The sequence below is a fragment of the Nerophis ophidion genome, linkage group LG07, assembly GCF_033978795.1.
Source record: "Nerophis ophidion isolate RoL-2023_Sa linkage group LG07, RoL_Noph_v1.0, whole genome shotgun sequence".
Lineage (NCBI taxonomy): Eukaryota > Metazoa > Chordata > Actinopteri > Syngnathiformes > Syngnathidae > Nerophis > Nerophis ophidion.
In genome coordinates, this window is record NC_084617.1 from 56,483,206 (window position 1) to 56,496,500 (window position 13,295).

The 13,295-nt window shown below is 40.6% G+C and overlaps 1 protein-coding gene across 1 annotated transcript in view; it reads left to right on the forward strand.

Annotated features, from left to right (window-relative positions):
* The first annotated feature begins 2,513 nt into the window (after positions 1–2,513).
* gas2l1 (growth arrest-specific 2 like 1) overlaps positions 2,514–13,295 on the forward strand; it is a 71,325-nt gene continuing 60,543 nt past the window's right edge. Inside the window, exon 1 of the mRNA XM_061906591.1 lies at positions 2,514–2,661. The gene's annotated coding sequence lies outside the window, so the exon portion shown is untranslated. The remainder of the gene's footprint in view (positions 2,662–13,295) is intronic.

Genomic DNA, 13,295 nt, shown 5'->3' on the forward strand with positions numbered 1-13,295 from the left:
TGTGGCCAAACAGCTAATTTTTTGTTTCATCCGACCACAGAACTTTCCTCCAGAAGATATTATCTTTGTCCATGTGATGTCAGATGCTTTGCACACTTTTGGCATTCTCTCGATGAGGTAACTCCTTCAAGACTGTTGGAAAACCATTTCAGGTGACTACCTCTTGAAGCTCATCGAGAGAATACCAAGAGTGCGCAAAGCAGTAATCAGAGCAAAGGGGGGCTATTTTGAAGAAACCAGAATATAAAACATATTTTCAGTTATTCACCTTGTTTTTGTTAAGTACATATCCCCACATGTGTTCATTCATAGTTTTGGTGCCTTCAGTGGCAATCTACAATGTAAATAGTCATGAAAATAAAGAAAACACTTTGAATGAGAAGGTGTGTCCAAACTTTTGGCCAGTACTGTGTATATACCTACATACAAACCCCGTTTCCATATGAGTTGGGAAATTTTGTTAGATGTAAATATAAACAGAATACAATGATTTGCAAATCATATTCAGCCCATATTCAATTGAATATGCTACAAAGACAACATATTTGATGTTCAAACTGATAAACATTTTTTTTTTTTGCAAATAATCCTTAACTTTAAAATTTGATGCGAGCAACACATGACAAAAAAGTTCGGAAAAGTGGCAATAAAGACTGATAAAGTTAAGGATTGCTCACCAAACACTTATTTTGAACATCCCACAGGTGTGCAGCATAATTGGGAACAGGTGGGTGCCATGATTGGGTATAAAAACAGCTTCCCAAAAAATGCTCAGTCTTTCACAAGACAGGATGGGGCGAGGTACACCCCTTTGTCCACAACTGCGTGAGCAAATAGTAAAACAGTTTAAGAACAACGTTTCTCAAAGTGCGATTGCAAGAAATTTTGGGATTTCAACATCTACGGTCCATAATATCATCAAAATGTTCAGAGAATCTGGAGAAATCAGGTCACGTAAGCGGCATGGCCGGAAACCAACATTGAATGACCGTGACCTTCAATCCCTAAGACTGCACTGTATCAAAAACCGACATCAATCTCTAAAGGATATCACCACATGGGCTCAGGAACACTTCAGAAAACCACTGTCACTAAATACAGTTTGTCGCTACATCTCTAAGTGCAAGTTAAAGCTCTACGATGCAAAGCGAAAGCCATTGACCAACAACGTCCAGAAACGCCGCTGTCTTCTCTGGGCCCGAGTTCATCTAAAATGGACTGATGCAAAGTGTAAAAGTGTTCTGTGGTCTGACGAGTCCACATTTCAAATTGTTTTTGGAAATATTCGACATTGTGTCATCCGGACCAAAGGGGAAGCAAACCATCCAGACTGTTATTGACGCAAAGTTCAAAAGCCAGCATCTGTGATGGTATGGGGGTGCATTAGTGTCCAAGGCATGGGTTACTTACACATCTGTGAAGGTACCATTAATGCTGAAAGGTACATACAGGTTTTGGAACAACATATGCTGCCATCTAAGCGCCGTCTTTTTCATGGACGACCCTGCTTATTTCAGCCAAACAATGCCAAGCCACATTCAGCACGTGTTACAACAGCGTGGCTTCGTAAAAAAAAGAGTGCTGGTACTTTACTGGTCCGCCTGCAGTCCAGACCTGTCTTCCATCGAAAATGTGTGGCACATTATGAAGCGTAAAATACGACAGCGGGGACCCCGGACTGTTGAACGACTGAAGCTCTACATAAAACAAGAATGGGAAAGAATAACACTTTCAAAGCTTCAACAATTAGTTTCCTCAGTTCCCAAACGTTTGTTGAGTGTTGTTAAAAGAAAAGGTGATGTAACACAGTGGTTAACATGCCCTTTCCCAACTACTTTGGCACCCGCTGCAGCCATGAAATTCTAAGTTAATTATTATTTGCAAAAAAAAAATTGAGTTTATGAGTTTGTACATCAAATATGTTGTCATTGTAGTGCATTCAACTGAATATGGGTTGAAAAGGATTTGCGTTTATTCTGTTTATATTTACATCCAACACAATTTTCCAACTCATATGGAAACGGTGGCCGTGCGCAACCCGAGGGTTCTTGGTTCAATCCCCACCTAGTACCAACCTCGTCACGTCCGTTGTGTCCTGAGCAAGACACTTCACCCTTGCTCCTGATGGGTGCTGGTTAGTGCCTTGCATGGCAGCTCCCTCCATCAGTGTGTGAATGTGTGTGTGAATGGGTAAATGTGGAAGTAGTGTCAAAGCGCTTTGAGTACCTTGAAGGTAGAAAAGCGCTATACAAGTACAACCCATTTATCATTTAATATGGAAACGGGGTTTGTATTTATAAATGCACAACTTCAGAGCTTAGTAATAAAGTGTGCTTGAACAATCCGGTCTTTTTGGCGCTCAAGGCAACCAACCGTTTTTTGTTTACAAAATGAGTCTTTTAAAGCCCAAGGCAAGTCATGTTTGTACTTTTTTGCCACATTCCAGAAGAACCTGAAAAGCAGGGTTTTTTTTTGCACTGATACTTTTATATCTTGGCTGACACATTGGATCCTGCTGTGCTAAATGATCATCAGCACATTGGCTGGATAACATCTGCGTGGCGTGTTTGATTGGAAGCTGCATACCATCTTTTTCGTCTTGAAACACACACTGAGCCTCAAGTCTTACTGGTTTCAGGACGAGTACAGTCCTAACTGAAGGTCAGTCCCATGAGCTTTAAAGGCGACCGTCCCAAACTTTCCGCACAAAGACTTCATTGTCGGCAGTATAAAACCAGCGTTTGTATTTAAAATTATCTCTTCGTTTATCAGGGTGACAACCGATTAAAATCCTGCTTGCTTTGACGGAAACATCAAAAAGACATAAATTCATCTGTTGTTTACTTGTGTTGAAAGTCTTTTAAAAAATTACAGGCAATTTTATTTTAAGTGACATTTTAACATTCTTAGTGGTCACACAAATGCAAAAAGTACAATTAATGTGGTAAAACAGTGCATCAAAGATAGTATTTGCAATAAATTTCTCTTCTTTTTTACACTTGTAAGACAGTCAAAGTAGGGTTTTAAAAAACTGTAAAATGAGTGGTTAGCATATTTTTTACACTTGTAAGACAGTTAAAAAATGTGTGTTTGACAACACCTTTGAATTAGTTGTAGCTTGTTTTTACATTTGTTACAGTTTAAAACTGGGTTTTTAAAAATGTTTAAAATTAGTGGTTAACATATTTTTACACTAGTCAGACAGTTAGAACAGTGTTTAAAAACACACTTAAATTAGTGGTTTATTGTAACACTTGTGAGACATTTAAAACAGGATTTCAAAACACTTTTAAATTTGTAGTCAACTTTTTTTTACACTAATGGAACAGTTCAAACATTAGTGTTTAAAACACTTTTAAATTATTTGTAACTTGTTTTTACACTTATGAGAGGTTTTGAAAATCTTTTGATTTAGGGGTTAACTTACTTTTACACTGGTGAGACTAAACAGTGTTTAAAACACATTTAAATTGTCATGATTTAGTTTCCCATACACCAAATATTATTTTTCTTCTTGCGTATGAGGCAGCTATGGAGTTCGGTCCAGGCCTTGCAGCCAGCTCACTGTGTCAGGGTCAAGGAGGGTGTCCTCAGGTGGGCGTCGGGTGTGGCACTCGTGGAGTATGTGGTGTGCAGTATGCTCAGTGTGGCCATATACGCTGGCTGCCGATTGGCGCATCATCCAGTGGTACTTGTCGGAGTTGATTTAGAGTTACCCGTTTTCTGCGTGGCAGGTTTGCACATGGTGGCAATGAAGTGTTACGGCATACTGTAAATTGAGTGGGTCGTGGGGTCTCTGGCCAGCCATTTTTCCATCTGTCAAGCATGTTGATATTGGAGCCCCAAAGAGTTGCTGGAGAAAGGACAGTGAGAAATTGAGAGTTCTGAACAAGGTTGTGTAGGTGATCGTCCATGTCCAGCAAGGCCTTGTTCACCAGTTTCTGTGAGTAGTCCTCTCTGCAAAGACACTGGCAGGAAATCGAATGGGGTGGTTTTGTAGGCAGCCAGTGATCATTCTCAAGGTGTTCTTGAGTGATGTGTCCAGTTTTTGTACACTTTGGCACCATGCTGGAGCTGCATATTCTGCGGCACTGTAGACTTGGTCAGTGCGAAGGGTGGCCAGGATGAGCCTGCCAGACGACGATGAAGGTTGTTCCTAGATAACACTTTGGCACGAAGAGATTCAAAGTGTGTCCTGAAGGTCAGACGCCTATCCAGTTTTACCCAAAAGTATGTTGGAGCATGGTTTTGGGCAGAGGTGTCCTTTTAAGGTTGACTGTAAGCTGGCGCCGAGCTTCCTTGTTGTTGAGGTGGAAAAGCTGTAGTGGTGGTTTTTGCCATGGTAAGCTTTAATCTCCAGGTCTTGAGATAGGCTGCTACCAGTGCTTTGTCTGCCGAATGCACGTCTTCTAATTTCGACCAGCATCTGTCAGAGAGAAGAAGAACAAGGTCGTTGGCATATCTGTACCGCAGAGATGTTGTGCATGGCAGGTCACAAATTTAATTATTAGATAACGTAGAGGCCAGTACTGGTCCTTGGGGAACTCCATTTCTTAGGCGTCTTGGGCGACTAGACTGTCCATCGCTTGTCTAAAGTATGAAACTGCGATTCGCGAGGAGGTTGGCAATTAATCAGACTAGGTTGCGATCCGGAGGAGTTTAAGAATCAGGCCCTTGTGCCACACTGTGTTTGTTTACTGCAGTAAGGATCGCTAAGATGATGCCCGCCTTGCATCCTTTTTCAAAACTGATTTTAATGTCATTTGAAAGCTTTACATTGTGTAATACAGTGCTGCGAGGAAGTTGGGGGTTCACAACTAGTTCCAACCGAGCAAGAAGGAGTTTTTTGAGGAGCTTGAAGAGTACAAAGAGGAGTGAAAAAGGCGGTAATTCTTTGGGTCGGCTGTGGGTTTGTTTGGTTTTGGCAGAGAAATGACGGTAGCCTTCCGCCAGATTTTGGGTATCGACTGACGAAGGAGACAGGAGGAGTAGAAAACCTGGAGCCAGTCTAGGCATGTCTGGCCGCAGTGCATAAGAAACTCAGGTGGGATGTTGTCAGGGCCTTGGGCCTTTCCACTTTTTAGTTGGGTGATGAAGTTAGTGAGGTCTTCAGCTGAGAATGGTACTGATATATGGCCATCAACTCCTGATGTTTGCCATAAGAAGAGCTTGATGGATCTGGATCTTGTTGGCATCTTTAAAGCCGCCATTTGCAAGGAGCTGTGCAACTAGCGAGTTGGCTGTCACTCGGTATTGAGAATGTCTGGAGCTTCTACCTGTAAGGCGGTTAAAGGTCTTCCAAGCCTTCCTGCTGAACCGAGTGAAGTCAATTCCTCTCACCATCTCCTCCCATCTTTCTCTATATTTGTTGCCTCGGCAGTCCGTCAGTAGTGTTGCTTTGATGGCTGCCTCTTCACCAGGTTCACACGCCAATAGTGGCTATGAACAGCATAGGAGATGTACGCATGCGGAATGTCAAATAATGACAGGGCGCTTCACACAAAATTTTATGCAGATGGAGTCTGCCTCGTCACGGATAAGAATATAATACCAAAGTTCCTAGACATTTAGAAAGTCCCATTTGGCGTGATAGCCCGATAAACTAGGATCGAATTCCCAGTGGGACGAATATCAGGATCTGCTACTCGGATCATGGCATATTCTGTTTTTTGTTCTGTTTTGTATCACATCTGTTTAGTATTCGACTTCCTTAGTTCCTGGTGGCACTTCCTGTTTTGTTTCCGTTGCCATAGTTACGTATTTGTGTCACCTGCCGTTTGTTTTTCTCACGCACCTGCTCTGTGATTATCTCCTTATTTAAGCCTGCCTTTGTTTGCCATTCGGTCTCGGATTCTCATTTGCTTCCATGCAACAGGTGATGTCGCTCTTCCCGCATGGTGGTAATTACTTTTGTGTACTTTAGCTTCTACGCTATTCTGTTGTTTGTCCTTAGCTCATGCTAGCACTTTCTGTTAGTTTTGTTTGTAGTGCCTTCATGCAAGTGTTTTGGTTCTTAGCTCGTTTTTATAGTTGAATAAAGCATCATTCTTACCTTCACGCTGTGTCCTACTCAAACTGCCTCCACAAGAGAACAAGAACCACACCACGATGCCAGCAAAGCGTCACAAAACGCAAGTTTATGTTTTAAATAATTTGGCAATAAGGTGGCTCCGGATACTTTTTGTAGAGTTACCAGTTTGAAAGATGTGCTAGCTGACCAAAGTTGTGACCCGGGGTGGACCACTCTTCCATGCACAGCTGTGAACGCCTCTGGGTAGGTGACCTGACTCAGCCTGGAAGATGATCCCCATATGTCATGTGTCAAAATGGTTTAAATTGAGGGCCACACCGCAGTCATGGCTGCTCTCCAAGGGCTGCTTGTTACTAAATGTATAATCTCCTCATGATATTAATACACAATTCACTATGCATTTGACTATTAGTCTTTTTTTTTTTACAAATTGAAGGATAACTTTTAAAATCGTAAGTCAGGGGAACAAGCATTTTATTAGAAAAAGAAAATGTTGGGATTATATGTTAAAATATGGGTGTCCAAACTTTTCACCAAGAGCCGCATACGAAATCGTCAAAGTATGCAGGGGCCATTTTGATATAGTTTTATTTTGTAAAAAAAAAATGCTAAAAAAAGACATTACTAATATGTTTAAAGAAAAAACTTAGTGTTAAGTTTGTGTCATAGGTGACAAAGTCCACTATTAATTATTACGGGGTTAAAAAAGCAGAAATGTTCATACTAATAACTAATAATACACTTTGTCATAATACAAAGCTGACCCTAACCTTTGGCTTTGAATATATATAATGTTTGTTTTTTATCTTTATTTTGTTTATTATTAACAAAATAAACCCATTTCAAAATGGCGCCCACAGACTTACACATTTTGGTGGAAAAAGTTTGGAGTTATTCGCATCAAATTGTCAGTTTTTTTGTCATTACATCACACAATTTTGCTTTTTTTTTTTTTAAACATTCTTTCCGGTTTTTTTTTTAATTCAAAAATATGCTGTGGGCCCACAAAAACTTGAGTCCACACTTTTGACACCCCTGCTTTAAAAATGTTTTTTTTTGCGTGGTCAGATAATTCACAAGTTATAAGACATGCATTTTGTCTGTCAAAATTGAAAGAACGGACATGTTTACAAAGAGAGATGAAGTACTTTATTGATGCACATTATTTCCAGTCTTTCGCAGGTCACATATGATGACGTGGAGAGCCAGATCTGAGTTTGACACATTATCTGTTGTCTATTAATTTCACAAGTTCGTTATTATACCCACTCAGTATCCATTGCAGCCTCGGCGCCAGATAAAGGGGGTCCACTTCATCTGTGGGCCCTTCATGAAAAGTTTCTTCCTTTTCCCCAGCTGGCATCATTTGGGTTAAGATCAGGAGCTTTTGTTGTTTGTGCAGCGCTTTTTAGGCACTTGTGATCAAGGGCTTTATACAAAACCCAAAACCAGTGAAGTTGGCATGTTTTGTAATTCGTAAATAAAACAGAATACAATGATTTGCAAATCCTTTTCAACTTATATTCAATTGAATAGACTGCGAAGACAATATATTTTTGTTCGAACTGAGAAACATACATGTATTTTTGCAAATCATTAACTTGGAATTTAATGGCAGCTACATATTGCAAAAAATTTGGCACAGGGGCATTTTTACCACTGTGTTACATGACCTTTTCTTTTAACAACACTTAGTAAACGTTTGGGAACTGAGGAGACCAATTTTTGAAGCTTTTCAGGTGGAATTATTTCCCATTCTTGCTTGATGTACAGCTTAAGTTGTTCAACAGTCCGGTGTATCCCTTATTGTATTTTAGGCTTCATAATAAGCCACATAATTTCAATGGGCGACAGGTCTGGACTACAGGCAGGGCAATCTAGTACCAGCACTCTTGTGGCATGGTATTTTCTTGCTGAAATAAGCAGGGGCGTCCATGATAACGTTGCTTGGATGGCAACATGTGTTTGTTCCAAAACCATTCAGCATTAATGGTGCCTTCACAGATGTGTAAGTTAGCCATGCCTTGGGCACCAATACACCCCCATACCATCACAGATACTGGCCTTTGAACTTTGTGTCTTTAACAATCCGGATTATTTTCCTGTTTGGTCCGGAGGACACAACGTCCACAGTTTCAAAAACAATTTGAAATGTGGACTCTGTTCACCTGTGGGATGTTGCAAATAGGTGTTTGATAAGTATTCCTCAATGTTCTCAGTCTTTTTTGCCATTTGTGTCAACTTTTTTGAAACATGTTGCATCAAATTCCAAAAGAGCTAATATTTGCAAAAAATAACAACGTTTACCAGTTCGAACGTTACGTATCTTGTCTTTGCAATTGAATATAGGTTGAAAAGAAATTGCAAATCATTGTATTCTGTTTTTATTTACGATTTACACAACGTGCCAACTTCACTGGTTTTGGGTGTTGTAAATATGTTTTGATTTTTTGAATTATTTGATATTTGTTATTATATGCTAAAAAATAAATTACCGAACTTTGTCCCCCTTTATATTTGTTTTGGTACAAAACATGCATCAGAGTAAATTCAAGTTTGATTGTAAAAGTACGAAAATCGTAAATTTTCGTAGGGTGGGGGCTCAAAAAAATCTGCCTTGTCCTCAATCTAGCCAGGGGCGGCCCTGGTTGCAGATGGATACCTTAAGACGAAAAAGTTCACTTCAAAGGCAAGTCTTAAGTGAACAAGTAACACCTTTTTGGTTATTATTGCAGACTTCTGAACCTCGGAAAATGTGTTAAAACATGGAAGTTTTTATAGGGTCCACATTTTTTTCTTCCATACCCTGGTGGCTCCATCGAGCTTTTTCAAAAATGTATGGAAATGGCAAAAAAATGGGATGAAAAATATGTTTTTTTTGTAATATGGTTTCTGTAGGAGAACAAGCATGACACAAACCTTCTTAATTGTTAGAAAGCCCACTGTTTACTATGTTTGTGTTTATGCTTCACTGATGAGAGAATTTGGCCCGCGCCGTTTTGTCCTACTAATTTCCGTAGCCTTTGAACTGTGACTCAACATTACGTTTACATGTTTCATTTTCTCCGACGTTGCCACAGAAAGACGTGTTCTTTGCCACTCCTTCTTTGTCTCATTTTGTCCACTAAATGTTTTATACTGTGCGTGAATGCACAAAAGTGAGCTTTGATGATTTTATTGACTTGTTGGGGTGCTAATCAGAAATATTTGGTCAGCGCATTACTGCAAGCTAATTGATGCTAACATGCTATTTAGGCTAGCTGTATGTACATTTTACATCATTATGCCTCGTTTGTAGGTATATTTGAGTTAATTCAATTTCCTTCACTTACGTCCATTGTTATATGTCTCATGACATATAACAATGTTATTATTTGTTTACATGTCCCTTGGCAAGTTTCCCTGCAATAAGGTGCTATTGGTAGCCATCCACAAGCTTCTGGTTGAATTTTTGACCACTCCTCTTGACACAATTGGTGAAATTCAGCTACATTTGTTGGTTTTCTGACACAGACTTGTTTCTTCGGCATTGTCCACACATTTAAGACAGGACTTTGGGAAGGCCATTCCAAAACCTTAAATCTAGCCTGATTTAGCCATTCCTTTACCACTTTTGACGTGTGTTTGGTGTCAATGTCCTGTTGGAACACCCAACTGCGTCCAAAAACCAACTTCCGGGCTGATGATTTTAGGGTGTCCTGAAGAATTTGGAGGTAATCCTCACCATAAATGATTCCCGGGTGCGGCCCCGCTACTGCCCACTGCTCCCCTCACGCCCCAGGGAGTGATCAAGGGGATGGGTCAAATGCAGAGGACCAATTTCACCACACCTAGTGTGTGTGTGTGTGACAATCATTGGTACTTTAACTTTAACTTTTTCATTGTCCCATTTACTCTCTTTAAAGCACCAGTTCTATTGGCAGCAAAACAGGCCCACAGCATAATACTACCACCACCATGCTTGACAGTAGACATGGTGTTCCTGGGATTAGAGGCCTCATCTTTTCTCCTCATGTGTATTGTGGCCAAACAGCTCAATTTTTGTTTCATCTGACATCACATGGAAAAAGATAAGACCTTCTGGAGGAAAATTCTGTGGTCAGATGAAACAAAAATTGAACTGTTTGGCCACAACACCCAGCAACATGTTTGGAGGAGAAAAGATGAGGCCTCTAATCCCAGGAACACCATGTCTACTGTCAAGCATGGTGGTGGTAGTATTATGCTCTGGGCCTGTTTTGCTGCCAATAGAACTGGTGCTTTACAGAGAGTAAATGGGACAATGAAAAAGGAGGATTACCTCCAAATTCTTCAGGACAACCTAAAATCATCAGCCCGTAGGTTGGGTCTCGGCAACAGGACAATGACCCCAAACACATGTCAAAAGTAGTAAAGGAATGGCTAAATCAGGCTAAAATTAAGGTTTTAGAATGGCCTTCCCAAATTCCCGTTTGATGCATTATGTTGTAAGTGTGTTCATGTTTGAAATAAACTAAGAAAGAAAGAAAGAAAGAAAGAAAGAAAACGTGTGGACAATGCTGAAGAAACAAGTCCACATCAGAAAACCTACAAATTTAGCTTAACTGCACCAATTGTGTCAGAGGAGTGATCAAAAGCTCAACCAGAAGCTTGTGGATGGCTACTAAAAGTGTCTTATTGCAGTGAAACTTGCCAAGGGACATGTAACCAAATATTACCATTGCTGTATGTATAATTTTGACCCAGCAGATTTGGTCACATTTTCAGTAGACACATAATAAATTCATAAAAAAACCAAACTTCATGAATGTGTTTTTGTGACCAACAAGTATGTGCTCCAAACACTATCACAAAAAATAAGAGTTGTAGAAAGTACTGGAAACTGAAGACAGCCATGACAATATGTTCTTTACAAGTGTATGTAAACTTTTGATCGTGACTGTATATAAGAAGTATTTACATTTGTTGTGGCTCCAGACCGATTACTTTTCATACTTGTTGTCCAATATGGCTCTTTTAGCATGTTACCTTGCCGACCCCGGCCTGCTCCAGACCGTCTTGTTAAAGGCCTACTGAAACCCACTACTACCCACCACGCAGTCTGATAGTTTATATATCAATGATGAAATATTAACATTGCAACACATGCCAATATGGCATTTTTAGTTTACTAAATTGCAATTTTAAATTTCCTGGGAGTTTTTTCTTGAAAATGTTGCGTAATGATGACGTGTACGCTTGACCTCACGGACTGTTAGGATATATGAGCGCTGCGCACACACACAGCTAAAAGTCGTCTGGTTTAACCGCATAATTACACAGTATTTTAGAGATCTGTGTTGCTGAATCTTTTGCAATTTTTTCAATTAATATTGGAGAAGTCAAAGTAGATAGATGGAGTTGGGAAGCTTTAGCCTTTAGCCACACAAACACACGGTGATTCCTTGTTTAAAATTCACGGAGGTGAAACTTTATTATGGATCACAGCGAACATGGATCCCAACCGAATGTCAACCAGCAGGTTTCGGTGAGAAAATTGTGGTAAAAAGTCGCTTCTTACCGGATATCATCTGAGCTTTTGCCGCCCAAAGAGCTGCCGTCGACTTCCCTGGGACACTGCGCGTCGACACACCCGTGGACACACACCTCCGACTATCAGGTACTGTTAAACTCCCTAAAACACTAGCAACACAATAGAAAGATAAGGGATTTCCCAGAATTATCCTAGTAAATGTGTCTAAAAACATCAAAATCCGTCCCAATGCAATCACGTTTTTTTTTGTTCTAGTCCGTCGCTATCATTATCCACAAACACGAATCTTTCATCCTCGCTCAAATTAATGGGGAAATTGTCGTTTTCTCGGTCCGAATAGCTGTTTTTATTGGAGGCTCTGTCCCGCCAAATTTCTTCCCTCTACAAACCCCCTCCCCCATTTACTTCCAGGGTCATGATTAATACAGATGTTTTGTTAACGCTGTATTATAAAAATATAATGCTATATTATAAAAATACAGACCTTTTGTTAACACTATATTATAAACATTTTTAAAAAAATTAAAAAAACAATTTACAAACACAAGCTATGGATGATGTAAGAGGAAACGTGAGGAAACGTGACCCCGGAAGTAAATGTGTCATCCCATAGCTTGTGTTTGTAAATTCTTTTTTGAATTGTATTTTTTATAATATAGCGTTAACAAAACGTCTGTATTTTTATAATATAGCGTTATATTTGTATAATATAGCGTTAACAAATGTCTGTATTAATCAATCAATCAATCAATTAATGTTTACTTATATAGCCCTAAATCACTAGTGTCTCAAAGGGCTGCACAAACCACAACACGAACCACTACGACATCCTCGGTAGGCCCACATAAGGGCAAGGAAAACTCACACCCAGTGGGACGTCGGTGACAATGATGACTATGAGAACCTTGGAGAGGAGGAAAGCAATGGATGTCGAGCGGGTCGAACGTGATACTGTGAAAGTTCAATCCATAATGGATCCAACACAGCTGCGAGAGTCCAGTCCAAAGCGGATCCAACACAGCAGCGAGAGTCCCGTTCACAGCAGAGCCAGCAGGAAACCATCCCAAGCGGAGGCGAATCAGCAGCGCAGTGATGTCCCCAGCCGATACACAGGCAAGCAGTACATGGCCACCGAATCGGACCGGACCCCCACCACAAGGGAGAGTGGGATCATGACCCCGGAAGTAAATGGGGGGGGGATGTTTTTGTAGGGGGGAAGAAATTTGGCGTGACAGCTACCATTAAAATCAATGTGAATATATGAGGAGCCATTAACATGTGACGTCATTGTCTGCAACTTCAGGTAGAGGCAGGGCTTTTCTCTTAGCACCGAAAGTTGCGAAATTTATGGTGGATGTTCGCTACTAAATCCTTTCAGCAAAAATATGGCAATATCGTGAAATGATCAAGTATGACATATAGAATGGACCTGCTATCCCTGTTTAAATAGGAAAATCTCACTTCAGTAGGCCTTTAAGTTCCGCTTGGTGACGATGGGGTTAACTTCTCCTCCTCCTCCTCCTCCTCCTCCTCCTCCTCCTCTTCCTCCTCCTCCTCCTTCCTCCTCCACAGTTGATCCACATAATGGGATGTGCCACCGCGTCGCTCCGCTGCTTTAAGCCGCAGCAGCTCAACATATTGAGCGCAGGAGGCGGCGCGACATGCGCTGAGTCTCTGCGTGGCGTCCTGCGTGGGCTCGGTGCCGCTCAGCGGTCGTGATATTTCCAAGTCCAAAAAGGAGACAATAACTCG